Source organism: Pinus tabuliformis, chromosome 6, assembly GCF_031772625.1.
Source record: "Pinus tabuliformis cultivar Carrire ecotype Pingquan chromosome 6, CPIR1, whole genome shotgun sequence".
Classification (NCBI taxonomy): Eukaryota; Viridiplantae; Streptophyta; class Pinopsida; order Pinales; family Pinaceae; genus Pinus; species Pinus tabuliformis.
The window spans coordinates 356,666,112-356,680,947 of NC_142292.1; positions in this window are offsets into that span (position 1 = coordinate 356,666,112).

A 14,836-nucleotide genomic window follows, 5' to 3' on the forward strand; every position below is an offset into this window, starting at 1 on the left:
TTTCAACATGATGTGATCTTTGATTTTGAGGTCTTTTGGGCTTCATTTATTTGTAGACATCTTGATGAGAGTCTTGGTGGCCTTTTGATGATAACTGTGGGGATAAAATCTCTTGATGTTGTGGACGATCTCCTTGATTACATAGACAAAAACCCTTGCTGATGTAGACTATTGTTATAGACTGATCCTTCAATTTTGACAAAGCCCTTCAACTTTCTTTGATTCCATTCTTGAATTTGATCCTTGAATGTCTCTTTTTGTTGCCCTTCCTTTGACTTCAATACCTTAGCTCTGATACCATGTTGAAGAATCTAGGGAAAATGTAGTTAATGAGATTCTTCTTAGCATGATAACTATTTGTGAGGTATTTAACTTTTTCTTATTATCATATTATTTTATATTAGAGTGTGTCTTTTGTAGTTCATCAAATAAATACCAAAACAAATAGACAAGAACATAATATGTTGGCTTTCTTCCAGGGCGAAAACCTCTCCCTCTTGGAGAGGAAAACCCGCACAAAATTCTTCTTATAGAGATTCCAATTGATGAATACCAATACCATGACCCTTGACCTATTATGCCACTCCAAGACCAAGAATCCAATCCTCTTCTTTGCCACTCCTGAGATCATCATCATTGTTGCACCATTAAGGCCATCACTACTACACCACTAAGATATTTATTCCTGTTGCACCATCAATGCTTCTTCATCGAGATATTCATCCTGATGATGAACCACAGAGGCTGGTTCGAAACGTCGATGCACTAAAACAACAGATGTGATGAATCCGGAAGATACAACCACACAGAACACAAATCGCAGAAGTCTCAAATCCATAAACTTCTCCTTCATCGAGATCTTCATTCAAAGGTTGAGGCCATCATTATTGCACCACTGAGATATTTATTCCTGCTGCACCATGACTGCTTCTTCATCGAGATATTCATCACTGTTGCACCACAACTTCTCCTTCATCAAGATCTTCATTCAAAGGTATATATATATGATAGTTGCACTGAGGTCTTCATCATGATCTTGATTCCATGTCTTCATTGATGCACTGAAATCTTCATTATGACCTTGTCTTCATTAGGATTATGACCGAGACCATGGTTGTCATTATGTTGAGATCTTGACTGCGTTTAGTATGCTAAGAATGTATTACTTGTGAGATCACAATTGTACCAAGACAGTGATTGTATAGTCTCCATCCAATATGTCGAGACAATGGTTAGCACTACAATCTTTATCATCCCATTTATACCGAGATAGTGACTGTATTCTTGCACTGATACCATCGGCATAGTTAGCCCAAGATTGTCACCACTGAGAAGGATGAGATTGTAATCTTCTCACTGAAATTATCCACGAGATAGTGTCCTCCTATAATGTGGATTAGATCCCTGTACCCATTCAAGAGAATCCAAGTTACTTATCTAAAATGTTTGCACTCCTGTACTTATCCGAGATTACAGAGGATTCGAGATTCTATCTTGTACTTTTGTGAAGATCAGTAGGGTATATATAGTAGTTATGTCTCCATAATAAGCCGACATGACAGTGAATCGTTGTGTCACTTTATTTGAGCCGACATGACTACTCTTTATATCATTTTGTTGGCCGACTTGTTCAAGAGGATTGTGCTTGTCTTGGAGGGCTGATCTAGACACTAGGTTGACTCAATACATCTTTCTCATGCTCAAGAAGGGCTTCTTCATACATGATATTGACCCTTTCAGATATTGATAAATCCTAAGGCTCTTGATGGGAGCTGCTAATAAATAAACTTCTTGCTCATGAGACCCATGCAACAAGGCATAATAATAAATTCATTTTCTTATTTACAAAAATCATAATTACAATGTCATGAAGACCGAACCTAGTTACGCTTTCTTGGCATATATACTCATGTGCCCTAGCTTGATCATTGAATGTCTCTGTAGTGCAATATAGTCACACGTTTCTCTTTTAGACATGACTTCTTAGACTAAATAGTATCATGAAGGTCTCGACATAGGAAGGAAACACAGTCACAAATATTGGCATAGTAGTGATGAGAAGGATCTCAGGAATCCCATAGTAGCATACACAATCTCGGCATAATTCATATGGAGAAGGTCTCATAGTAACACACTCTGCAGTCATGATCTTAAGCATAGATATCATCTCAATATTAATGGAGACATCATCACAAGGTTATGATCTCAATGAAGATGAAGCTATGGTGAAACTATCATGATCTCGGTGGATCTAGGTGTATACCTCATGAAGATCTTAGTGGTATGGTGAAGACCTCGGTGAAAGTGTAATGATGTTGTAGCCGTAATGAATATCTCGGTGGTGCAGTAGTGATGCACTTAATGATGATGCTCTCAGTAGGAACAAAGAATAGGATTGATTTGTTGGTCTTGGAGTGGCATAATAGGTCAAGGGTCATTGTCTTGGTATTCATCAATTGGAATCTCTACAAGAAGAATTTTGTGAGTGTTTTCATCTCCAAGAGGGAGAGGTTTTGGGCCTGGCAGAAAGCCAAACATCTTGTGTTCTTTTCTATTTTTTTTTGGTAAGTATTTGATGAATATAAGAAGACACTCTCTAATAAGAACAAATGAAGATTGAGCTAAGAAGAAAAGTTAAAATACCTCACACATAGTTATCATGCTAGAAGAATCTCATTAACTCTAATTCCCCTTGATTCTTCAACATGGTACCAGAGCTATGGTTCGACATGGCATGAAGAAGATCAACTATATCATGAAGAGGCTTGCAAAGAAGTGTTCATCATTAGCTAGCCTAATCAAGCAAAACCTCAAGGCAGTATGGAATAGATTATTCTCCTCCCAAGATCTAAAATATTCAAGAAATTAAGGACTGTTCTCAGCTCTCTCCAGAACATTCCAAGATGAGAACATATGGGTAATAGGCAATGGAGCTTCAAGGAATATGACTAGGTATCAAAATCAAATCAAAACTCAGTCCAAAGGAAAATCTTCATACTCGATGGAGCTCAGTGACAACAAGAGCTATCCCATAAAATTAATTGGGTCTACATCACTTGAGCTAGAAGGTGGAGGTAATATTCATATCAAAAACATCCTATATGTTCCAAGTTTGTGCAAAAACCTTATTTTAGTTTCATCAATAGAAGAAAAAAGAGATAGAGTTTCTTTTATAGATGGCAAAGTAGCGGTTTGGGCTAAAGATTCAATCATTGAAAAACCTAGAACTATTGGAGTTTGAGAAGGTAGACTATACAGATTCTCATCTCCTCAAAATCAAGCACTTGTCCACATCTAAATAAGCCCACGTGAACTATGGCATAGACGATTGGGCCATCTCCATTACAATATTATACCAACTCTAAATTCCATTGTAAATGGGATACCAAACCTTAAAGAAGAAAATGAAGGAGAATGCAAAGGCTATGCCCTCGGAAAGATTGCAAAGAAACCATTTGCAAATAGTACATCTAGAGCTCAATAGATTCTAGATCTCACCCACTCTGATGTACGTGGTCCTATGTCTAAATATCTTGGAGGTTATATATACTATGTTACCTTCATTGATGATAATTCAAGAAAAAGTTGGGTTTATCTACTTAAAACCAAGGACAAAGTATTCACAAAATTTCAAGAATTCAAGATGGAGGTAGAAAATCTTATGGAAAAAATATAAAGATCATAAGATCAGATAATGGCGGTGAATATACTTCCAAAGAACCCATTTATTTCAGTAAGGAGGCTCAGATTAAGAGGGAGCTTATAGTTCCTTACATTCCTAAGCATAATGGAATAGCTGAAAGAAATAATAGAGCTATATAAGAAAGTGTCAAGGCTATGCTCCATTATCAAGATCTACCAAACGTTTTGTGGGGAGAAGCAACAAAGATTGCAGTGTACATCCAAAAACGAATCCCTCATGGGTCACTTGGAAATATAAGTCTAGAAGAAGTCTTCACTTGGAAGAAACCTAATATTGATCATCTCCGTAGATTTGGGTGTCCAATATATATTCACATTCCCAAGGACAAAATAAAGAAGCTGGATCCTGCAAGCAAGAAAGGAATATTCATTGGATATAACAACTCTTCCAAAGCCTACAAAATATACATAAAAGAAGGACATCAAATATAAGTAAGCAAAGATATTATCTTTAATGAAAGCATTGCCTTCAAGAAATCTAAGGATCTCCCACCCGATTTTGATGAGGAGGATCTTCCTATATTTGAGGAAGAAGCTACAAATGAAGGAGAAGTCTCTCATCATGAAGAAGAAGGTCCCATTGAACCAATCACTCTCCCTGAGGAAGAAAGAGACCTGACTCGTTAACATCTACTCTTCAAGAATAATAAGGTCACATTGCAAGCAGAACATCCAGTGAAAGAAAGAAACAAAAAAGGTACTCATGATATGCAGCATACATATCAAAGCTCATTGAAGGTGAACCTTCCACTTTTGAAGTAGCATCCAAAAATCAAGAATGAAAGAATGCAATGAATGAGGAATACTAATCTATTATGAAGAATGGAGTTTTGGAAATTGTCCCAAGACTGGAAGACAAATCAGTGGTAACCTATAAATTATTATATAAGATCAAGCACACTGCAGATGGAATAATTGACAAAGTCAAGGTAAGATTCATGGCTTGGGCATTCTCTCAAAAAGAAGGCATTGATTATGAAGAAACCTTTGCTCCCACAGCAAGTTACACCACAATTCAATATCTAATATCTCTGGCAACATTAATGGAATGGAAGGTGCATCAAATGGATGTCAAAACAACATTCCTAAACGGTACCATAAATGAAGAAGTATACATAGAATAACCAATGGGATATGAAGTAAAGGATATAAAAACTCATGTTTTCATATTGAAGAAGGCACTTTATGGCCTGAAGCAACCTCCTAGGGCATGGTATGCCATAATCGATGCATACTTGCAAAGATTCGGTTAAGAAAAAGCACAGCAGATCCAAATCTCTACATCAAAGTAGAAAATGATGAACCCGTCATCATTCTTCTATATGTAGATGATCTTCTAATAACCAGAGTCAAAGAAAGAATTCAAGAATGTAAGAAATTGTTGGTAGCTGAATTTGATATGAAGGATCTAGGACTCATGCACTACTATTTGGGACTAGAAGTCTGGCAAGAACCAAATGAAATCTACCTAGGACAAGGAAAGTATGTGATTGAGTCACTAAATAAATTTGATATGATGGAATGAAAACCCATGACAACTCCAATGATAAAAAACTTGAAGATATTGAGAAACTCTGAATCTAGTCCGGTGGATCCTACTAAGTATAGACAACTAATTGGCTCTATGATATATCTAGTGAATACAGGGCCAGACATATGTTTTGCAGTGAATGTTCTCAGTAAGTTTCAAATAGAGACAAGACATGATCATTGGATAGATTCCAAGCACATATTGAGATATCTACAGGGAACCATACACTATATCCTAAAGTACGAAAAGGGAAAAGACATTCATTTAGAAGGATTTACTGATTTTGATTGGGGTGGTAGTGAGAAGGATGGAAGTAGCATTAGAGGATGGTGTTTTAGCCTGGGGTCCTCCATGGTATCTTGCATGAGTAGAAAGCAAGGGACAACGGTCTTAACTAGTGTTAAAGCCGAGTACATTATAGCCTATGAAGTAAGTAGGTAAGCGGCCTGGTTAAGGAAAATTTTATATGATTTGTTTGTAGGACCGTTGTACCATACCATAATACGTTGTGATAATACCACTTATATAAGACTATCTGAGGACCCAGTATTTCATGGGAAAATGAAGCACATAAACAACAACTATCACTACATTTGAAGTTAGTAGAAGATGGTGTGCTGGAGATGGAATATATCCCCACCGATGATCAAACTGTTGATATTCTGACAAAATATCTTCCCAATAAGAAGCTTAATTATTTTAGAAACAAGCTTGGATTGGTCGACATATCTTCCCTAGTTGAGAGGGAGAGATAGGCACATATTTATTTTCTTCATTTTTGGAAGAAAGAATGGGGGATTGAGTAACCATCTGGCATCTGATACTCTTTGAGGACATGTAGGGAATCCAAGATAAGAGTAGGCAAGAGGACCGATATTATTTGAGGGTTGGGGAACCAAGATAAGAATAGTCCTAGAAGGTCATACTCGGTGAACAACTAGGTGGGTATGAACCTTGAGAGACAATGATGAAGGTGTATATAATCATTGGTCTTATCAACAGTATGCTCTCATCTATTGAGAGAGATAGAGTTGATAGTCAAAGGCCTTGCTATGTGACAATGTTGGTTATAATGATTCTGTGCAGATGGGTTACTAGTCTGACTCTTCTTATGAGATCTCTTTAGTATTGAGAATAGTCATGTACCATTTAAATGAATACCTCCCTTGTTAAGAGGGAGTGTTGAAGAAAATGTAACTAGGTTCGGTTTTCATTATGACTTGTAATTATAATTTTATGTAAAGAAGAAATAAATGAATTTATTATTCCTTGCATCATGGGTTTCATGAGAAAGAAGTGTTTACCATAGGTCAAAGACTTCTTCTTGATGTCTTTAGGATTTATTGTCTTGTCATCAATATTATAGAGAATTCATAAAGTCAAAGTCTACTCTCCAAAACAATTGTCACTATTCCTCTTGTAGTTGGCTAAAAGGAAGACAATGATCTTCTGAAGGAAATGTTGGCCTAGTTCCAGGTTCTCATGTCGGCCTTGTTAGCATTCTGTAATTTTCCGAGGTTACAGAAGAAAATCACAAAGATAACCACAAACCACTTTGGAAGCTGGGATCTAGCCCTACTAGCTTCAGAGAGGGCTCTCTCTATAAGATTTAACTTTGTTGTACTAGATATTAGGCAAGTTATGAAATTTCCAGGTTTGGTGTATGAATTGGTTTGGCTGGAATAGCAAGGGAAGAGCCATTGGGCAATGGAGTCTACAAACTTAACATGGATCTGTCTTAGATTTTCAAAGGAGATTCACAGGGAAAGTGAGCTGAACTAATTGTATCCTCTAGATTTAGATGAAATGTAATAGAAGAAAATATATAGGTTCAATTGAAGTTAAAGAGAAATTAAGAATTCCTTAACATGATATCAGAGGAAAACGTTGAAATTATCTATAGCCAAAATTAGAGTGTATTTTTCAACAAATTTTGTTCATAAACTTTCTGTGAGATAATTGAGTTTTAAGAAAACATAAGCATGGAAACAAAGGAATAACACATAGACAATGAGAGAAATACTTCACCAAATAGTCCAACACACGAATCCTATGAAGAATGTCCTTTTTATTACTGATAATTCCACTAAGGCTTGATAAACGTACAATAGCTTTCTTCTATACAAAAAACCAACCTGTATTACTTCAAATGATGAAGTATTTATAAGTTTATTAAAAAATATCTTGATTCAAAATATCAGGATTTGTTATGAATATCTATACAAATATCTTGAAACAAAATTCAAGAATTTGTTACAAAAAAGTATTAAAATAGACTAATTTGTTTAAAAAAATATCAGTCGCCTGAGTGTTGATGATTTTTTTGGTTGTTTTGGTAGTGACCGAGCCTTTAAATGAGAAATGTTGTTTGTCTTGTTGGAAAATGTGTATCGTTGTCCCACTATTCCAGTGCATTCTGTTTGATGACTGTTGTGTTGAATATGCGATGTTGTTTATCTTGCTATCCTCTATTCTTTTGCTAGTGTCTTTTATGCTAAAAATGCACTAAAAGCATCTCGTTGTCCTCTTTCCTTTGTTTCCTTTGTTGTTTTAGTTTTAACATTTTCCCCTTTTTATTAAATTAAATTGTTGTTGTTTATTGAATAATCATGGTAATATGGGACTTAATTTTAATCGGGGAAGAGGCAATAATATTCAATAAATACATAAACATAGCAAAGGGGGCCGATTCTTTCGAATTGTGAATGGATGCATGTGGAGGGGCCATGTGGCAACTGAGGACTAGAGGTAAACAGATATACTCTCGGGATAGTGGATGTCCATGGCTGGGTTGGCACATTGTGAATGGAGGTCGGGAGCTAACGTGGGTTCAGGATCAAGCGAGAGGATGTACATGGAAAAATAACAGTGGAGGAGGAGGAGTAGGGACACGGCGGGTGAACGTTGGTGCGGGAGTAGGTGGTCAATAGGGGCAAGGGGAAATGATAAGGGGAGGACACGTAGTGGCAGGAAACCATTTTTTGGACACCTCCCCCCAATCGTTAAAGAGAATCATAGTGGGGGGGTTCGAAAAGGCTTTGGAGCTGTTAGATGAAAAGTTGATCACGATCGAGCACAAGGAGGTGTGCGACGTTTAACATGGGTGGAATTGACATAATTTTCATTACAATGTATAACATATCACATCCAATGGGGGAACACGGGAGTGGAAAGATATACTTGGACCCGAAATCCCTTTTAGATCCAATGCATAACTCATTGCATCCGCCTAACCTTTGCTTGATTGCAATCGCATTGCGGAAGGGATTGGCGGAGTTTGTTGACTTTCCATGTGAAACATGTGATTGTGACTGTGTGATCACAATCGGCGAAGGGAAGAGTTTTGGGGGCATGACAGTATTGAAACTTGCGACATGGCAACACGTGACCTGCAAGCCCAGTTTATGCCTCGGAGGTGGTGTGTTATATATAATGCAATATATTTAATAGAAATAATGGGGCATGGTTTGTGATATTAAAATATCTAAAAGGGAACACAACAACAGTTTGGTAATTAGAGTAAAGAAATGGAAATGTGACTGGAGTTAATGGATTAAAATAAATAAATGGGATGCAACTATAATTTGGGATTCATTATAAACAGAGGAAAAATGGAGTAAGGCTAGAGTATATGGAATTTTAAATAAACAGAGGGAAAATGGATTTAAGGCTAGAGTTTGGGAATTATTATGATAACAGAGGGATAATGGATTATGGCTAGAGTTATGAATGAATAGAGAAGAAACAATTCCTGAGCCTTTATCTGCTTTTGAAGTGCAAGCTTCATTCTGGCCTATCTTTCAATTCAAGGATCAGATTTGAGCATAGGATATACCGTTGGAAAGTTGATTCTCAGTAATTTCTGATGAAAACACCTGTAGTCTAATCTGATCCAAACATTGTCATGCAAAAAATATCCTCAAATCTTAGTACTTGGTGTCGCTTTGGAAATAATTTGTAGGATGAAATATTATTTACAACATATCAAACATAATAATGATTAGATATAATCAAGAAATCCTATAAAAATTATAGGACCCTAACAGGCCTAAAGGGAAAACGCTAGTCACTATATATATGGAATGTCCTCACCTCATAAATGACAAGCAAGCATCGAACTTCTTTGATAAAAACAACGAAGAAGTAAGGAAGCATTACAGTAAGAAAAGGATTGGGTATATGTCTCAAGATATTCTCGAGTTAAGTCTATTCTATCACTATAATCTCAACGAAGATACAAAGGCTGTCACAAGACAATGTCATAACAATTAAGGGTTGCACTAATCGTTGAACGAAGTACTGTGGAAGCTAAGGAAGAAAAGAATAGTGGAAGCTGAGAACTGTGCCTAGAACATCGAAGGAAGAGGAGACCGAGAATCTCCAAAAGGCAGTGACATAACAGTGCGAAGGAGGAGATCTAAAGCAATACAGTGCGAAGGTAGAAGATTGTGATTTGAAGGCCGAAGATTGCAGGGGATAGTGACAAGTGTCTTGGAGGTAATCCTGTGTTAAGTATCTTTGTCGAGGATCTTCATATTCATCAATTAAACATCTATAAGAAGATATTGAATGGTTTTCCTCTCAAGAGGAGAGGTTTTGCCTTGGGTTGGATCCTACATCTTGTGTACTTGCATTTTGTTGATCTTATAGTTTTGATAACTGTTTGATGATTGAAGAACACACTAACATAAAAGAAGTTAACTCAAGTAAAGAGAAGAAATCACAAGCAATTATCATAGTGTGAAGAATCATAATATTAAATTGACATTGGGCAATGTAGGTTAATGAGATTATTCTAGTCATGATAACTATTTGTGAGGTTTTTTTTTTTAATTTTTCTTATTAGCACAATTCTTCACTTGTTATGATTATAGTATGTCTTCTCAATTCATAAAATAGTTACAAAACAAAAGAGACAAGGACACAAGATGTTGGCTTTCTTCCAAGACTAAAACCTCTCACTGTTTGAGAGGAAAACCGACACAAAATTATTCTTATAGATATTCCAATTGATGAATACCAAGACCATGACCCTTGACCCATTAGGCCACTCTAAGACCAAGACACCAATCCTCTTCTTTTTCACTGCTAAGTTCATCATCATCACTACTCCTTCACTAAGGTAATCATTATTTCATTACAGTTGCATCATTGTTGTAACTTCTCCTAGATCAATGTTTCACTCTCACTGAGATCATCACCATATCAACGAGGTCTCTTTACTGAGACATGTATGTATATATCGAGATATTCATCATGACCTTGTCTTCATCAATATTATGACTGAGATCATGGTTTCCACTATGTCGAGATCATGACTATGTCTAGTATGCCGAGAGTGTATTATGCCACGACTATGACTGTGCCAAGAGTGTATAAGAGAGAGATCACCTGCATCTTCATCATCACAACTATACCAATATTGTGACTGTGTTATTTCCTTGCACCATGATCTTCATCATCACAATTATGCCAAGAAGGTTGAGAATGTAATTATTCACTGTAATTACATGCATTCGAGTTTTTCTGCCCTCCTGAAATGTGGATTTCAAACCTGTACTCATCCGAAGAATTCATAGAATACGAGTTATTGTACCTCATTGTATCCACTGTAATTACCACTGAATATTTCAAAAACATCTGAGATCCTAAACTGAAATTATACGAAAATCTCAACAGGGTATTTATAGTAAGTTCGTCTCCATAAATGAGTCGACGTGTCATCCTGAATGGGTGTGTCTCCATAGGTGAGTCAACATGACTGTATTTAATTCATTTTGTTGGTTGACATCAAGAGGATTGTGCTTGTCTTTTTGGAGGGATTTTCTAGACACTAGGTTGACTCATATATATTTTTCATATGCTCAACAAGAGATCTTCATACATGACATTGACTCTTTTAACTCAATAATAAATCCTAAGGCTCTCAACGGGAGGCACTAACAAATAAACCTCTTTCTCATGAAACCCATGCAACAAGGCAAACAAAAATAATTTCATTTCATCATTTAAAAAGATCATGTCATTATGAAGACTGGACTTACATGTTCTTCAACACTCCCTCTTCACTAGGGAGGTATTCATAATGGTACTTGGTCATTCTCGATCTGAATAATTTCTTATAAGAAGAATCAGATTGGTAACCCATCTGTATAACATCATAGTAACCATCATTGTTTCCACAACAAGGCCTTAATTGACAACTCTATCTCTCATCATATCAGAGCACAATGTTTGTGAGACTAATGACTATAGACACCTTCATCATTGTCTCTCAAGGTACATACCCACCTGGGTGTTCATTGAGTATGATCTTATAGGACTATTCTCATCTTGGGTTCCCAGTCCTCAAACAATATCGGTCCTCTTGCCTACTCTTGTCTTAGATGCCCTACACATCCTCAAAGAGAATTGGATGCTAGATGATACCCAATCCTCCATTCTTTCTTCCAAAGTAAATACAAGAATGTTGTGTCTATCTCTCCCTCTCAACTGGGGAAGATATGCCCATGCCTTGAAGGAACGTACCCAAGCTCCCTCTAACCAAGAACTTTCTCAAGCTTCCTTTTAATTAGGAACTTGTCCTAGCTCTCTTTTAGCAAGGGCCTCTTCTACACATCAACAACTTCTTCTTCATGGGTACTTCAGCTGCTTGACAACTTCTTTCCTTGAGGTCATGAAATTAAGTTGAGCTTCTTCTTTGTAGGGCATCATCCATCGATCACTTTCCTTCTTGGTTTGTCATGTAATTCCTTTATGGAAAGTGGCCTTCTTGATACATATCTAAAACCTTCGTCATATGGCTACTTCTTCCTTATCATGTTTCTTTTAGGAATTTCGATCCTCCACATGAATGATAGTAGTACTTGTAATTACAACTCTTGTGCCAGTAGCCCCACATGAACTCATCTAGATATTTTTCAAGAAATAAAAACATAACATTAAATCAAATTGTACCTTTCAATATGACTCTTCATCATGACATATTTTGGTAGGTATCAGCATCCTACATACACATTGACATATCTTGCAAAGATATTCATAGTTAAGAGTTTCCATGTTTTTTAGACTTCCATCATAGTCTTCATATCTTTTCCAGAGATTTCCTAGTCAAATATTCTTGGTCTTGTGGATGTTGATCTCCTTCTTCAGGGTTGCATATCTCACGATCTCACCCTTCCTCACACATTCCATTCCTAGGAGCTTTCAATAAGATTTTCTTCATTGTGGTCAACCACCTCATACTTCATATGAGGACATATTATGTTGATTTCATCTAGTGTGACTTATGCCTTCCTGCATCCTTTCAGAGGAGGAGATCCTTTTTCTCTTGATCATGCTTCTCAAGATAGAAGTAATGATCCATGTTACTTGCAACCATATGACATGACATTATAATATTAAACATAAGAATACATACCTCATTTCCTTTAGGTCATCGAGGCTTCTTCCAGTAGCTTCCTTCATTGAAAATATCTTCAGTGCATTGATCTGCTTCCTTTCTCATGTCATCGTACCATCATCCCATGAATTCCATAAGTTGGATTTCCTTGAGAGAATCTTGAGGATCTTGTATATCCCCATTTGGCAGATGTTTCCTTTTTGTATGATGAGCCTTGCCCTAGATGAATTCATCATTTTATTCAATGTCCAATGAGGTTCCCAAGAGCTATATCCTTCATGTTTGTCTTCCATGAATCTTGTTTTCCATGGTTCCCATGGTGATGTCTCAAGCTCTTGTTTCTAATGCTTCCATGATTCCACGATGCATCTTATTATCATGTCATAGTTGTAACTAAATATTTACGAGCTTATGATAGAACCCTTTTGTGAGGGATACCATCTCAATCATAGTAGATATTTGTTACTCCCTATTTCCTTTGTCTCTTTCTTCATATTCCTCCATCTTTCTGGTGATATGAAATTTCCTTTTATAATATTTCCATAGCAATGTTATGTCTTGTTTGAGGACCCTTTCCTTTCATTTCTTCACATGTTTGATTCCTTTAACCTTCAACACTTTTTCCATCAACTTGTATTTCTCTATCTAGCATAGAGACCACAAATTTTCGACTGAGGTAGCCTTCTTGTTCATGGGCATTTGTTACCTTACTTATTAGTTAGAACAATGATGATTATCTTCTTGTCATCTTTCCCAGATATCTCAATTGAGATCTCATGAAGATATTCCTTCATTCTTTGATACCTTCAATAAAATCTAAGTCATATGACCTTCTTCACTACATCATCATTTCATATATCTCTTTTATGTCTCCTCTCCTGCTACATAGGGATGAGAGGACCTTTGGCTGATTTTATAAGAATCCTATGAGTCCCTTGATCCTTTTCCATCCACTCAAGCAATTCTTGACCCTCAAAGACTTTTCCATAGATATCAATGACTTCTCTTTTCTATGAGGACTATGACAATCCTAATTATTCCATGCAAGGACATTTGATGACCCATCCAACCTCTAGATTTCCTTGCAATCATGAAGTCAATTTACAAAATTGGTTAATGAGAATACTTACCTGTCATGTTGAAGATGCACTGATGCTTCCTCTGGGTTATCTTTGAGTTTATGTTATTTTATTGTAGATCCTTTCCTAAGTTGAACAACTGAAATCCTTTTTCAAAGATCTCTTTTGAGACCCTCTTGCACTATCCAGCACCAAGCACCAAAACTGATCTAGACTATAAGTTATTGAGATCACTATGACATAAAAAATATTGTAATGACACCAAATTTGTGGATAGCACCATGGTTATTACAAGATTGAATAGAGAGACTTAATTAGCACCGAAAACTGCCTTCTCTTCTTTTCACTGTGATTACTTAATCATATTGTGGCACAAAAATGTCAGTAACATAGCACAGTCACTGTGGGTAGTATGAGACTATGAAATCATGTTCAACTAAGGATCCAAAGCAGTCTTATTGTACGACTAATTATCTTGTTGTTGTAGGTCGTTTTCTTGAATATATAGATAGAAGCCTTTGTTGTTGTAGAATGTTGTTGTACATCGATCCTTTAATTTTGATATAGGTTTTGAAACACAAAGCCCTTCAACTTTCTTTGATTCCCTTCTTGAAAGCTTGAATGTCTCTTTGCCGCCCTTCCTTTGACTTCATCACCTTAGCTCTGATAGATGTTTCTTTCTTATTAAATAGGTCTAGCACATGTTAAAGTGATATAGGATTTGAATTGATAATCCTTTAGAGCTCACAGAGAAGTAATGTCCATCAACAAGGATTTTTGTCTATGCAATCAAGGAGATAGTCTACAACAACAAGAGCTTTTATCTCCATAGCCGTCATCAAAAGTCCACCAAGACCGTCATCAAGTTGTCTACAAAGTAAGGTAGCTCAAAGGACCTCAAAAACAAATATTACATCATCATGGAGAAAGATCAAAACTATAGGAGCAATCCTGATCTACAAGAAAAGGAAAAATATATTGAAGGAAATAAGGCATGGTCATCTTCAAGAAAGAATCATCTCCTTGCCCTAGAATAAGATCACCCAAGGAAGCAAGATATCATCCTCATCAAAATAAGCAACCTTTTCTATTGAGGAAAGGATTTCTCATTTAAAAGAAGAT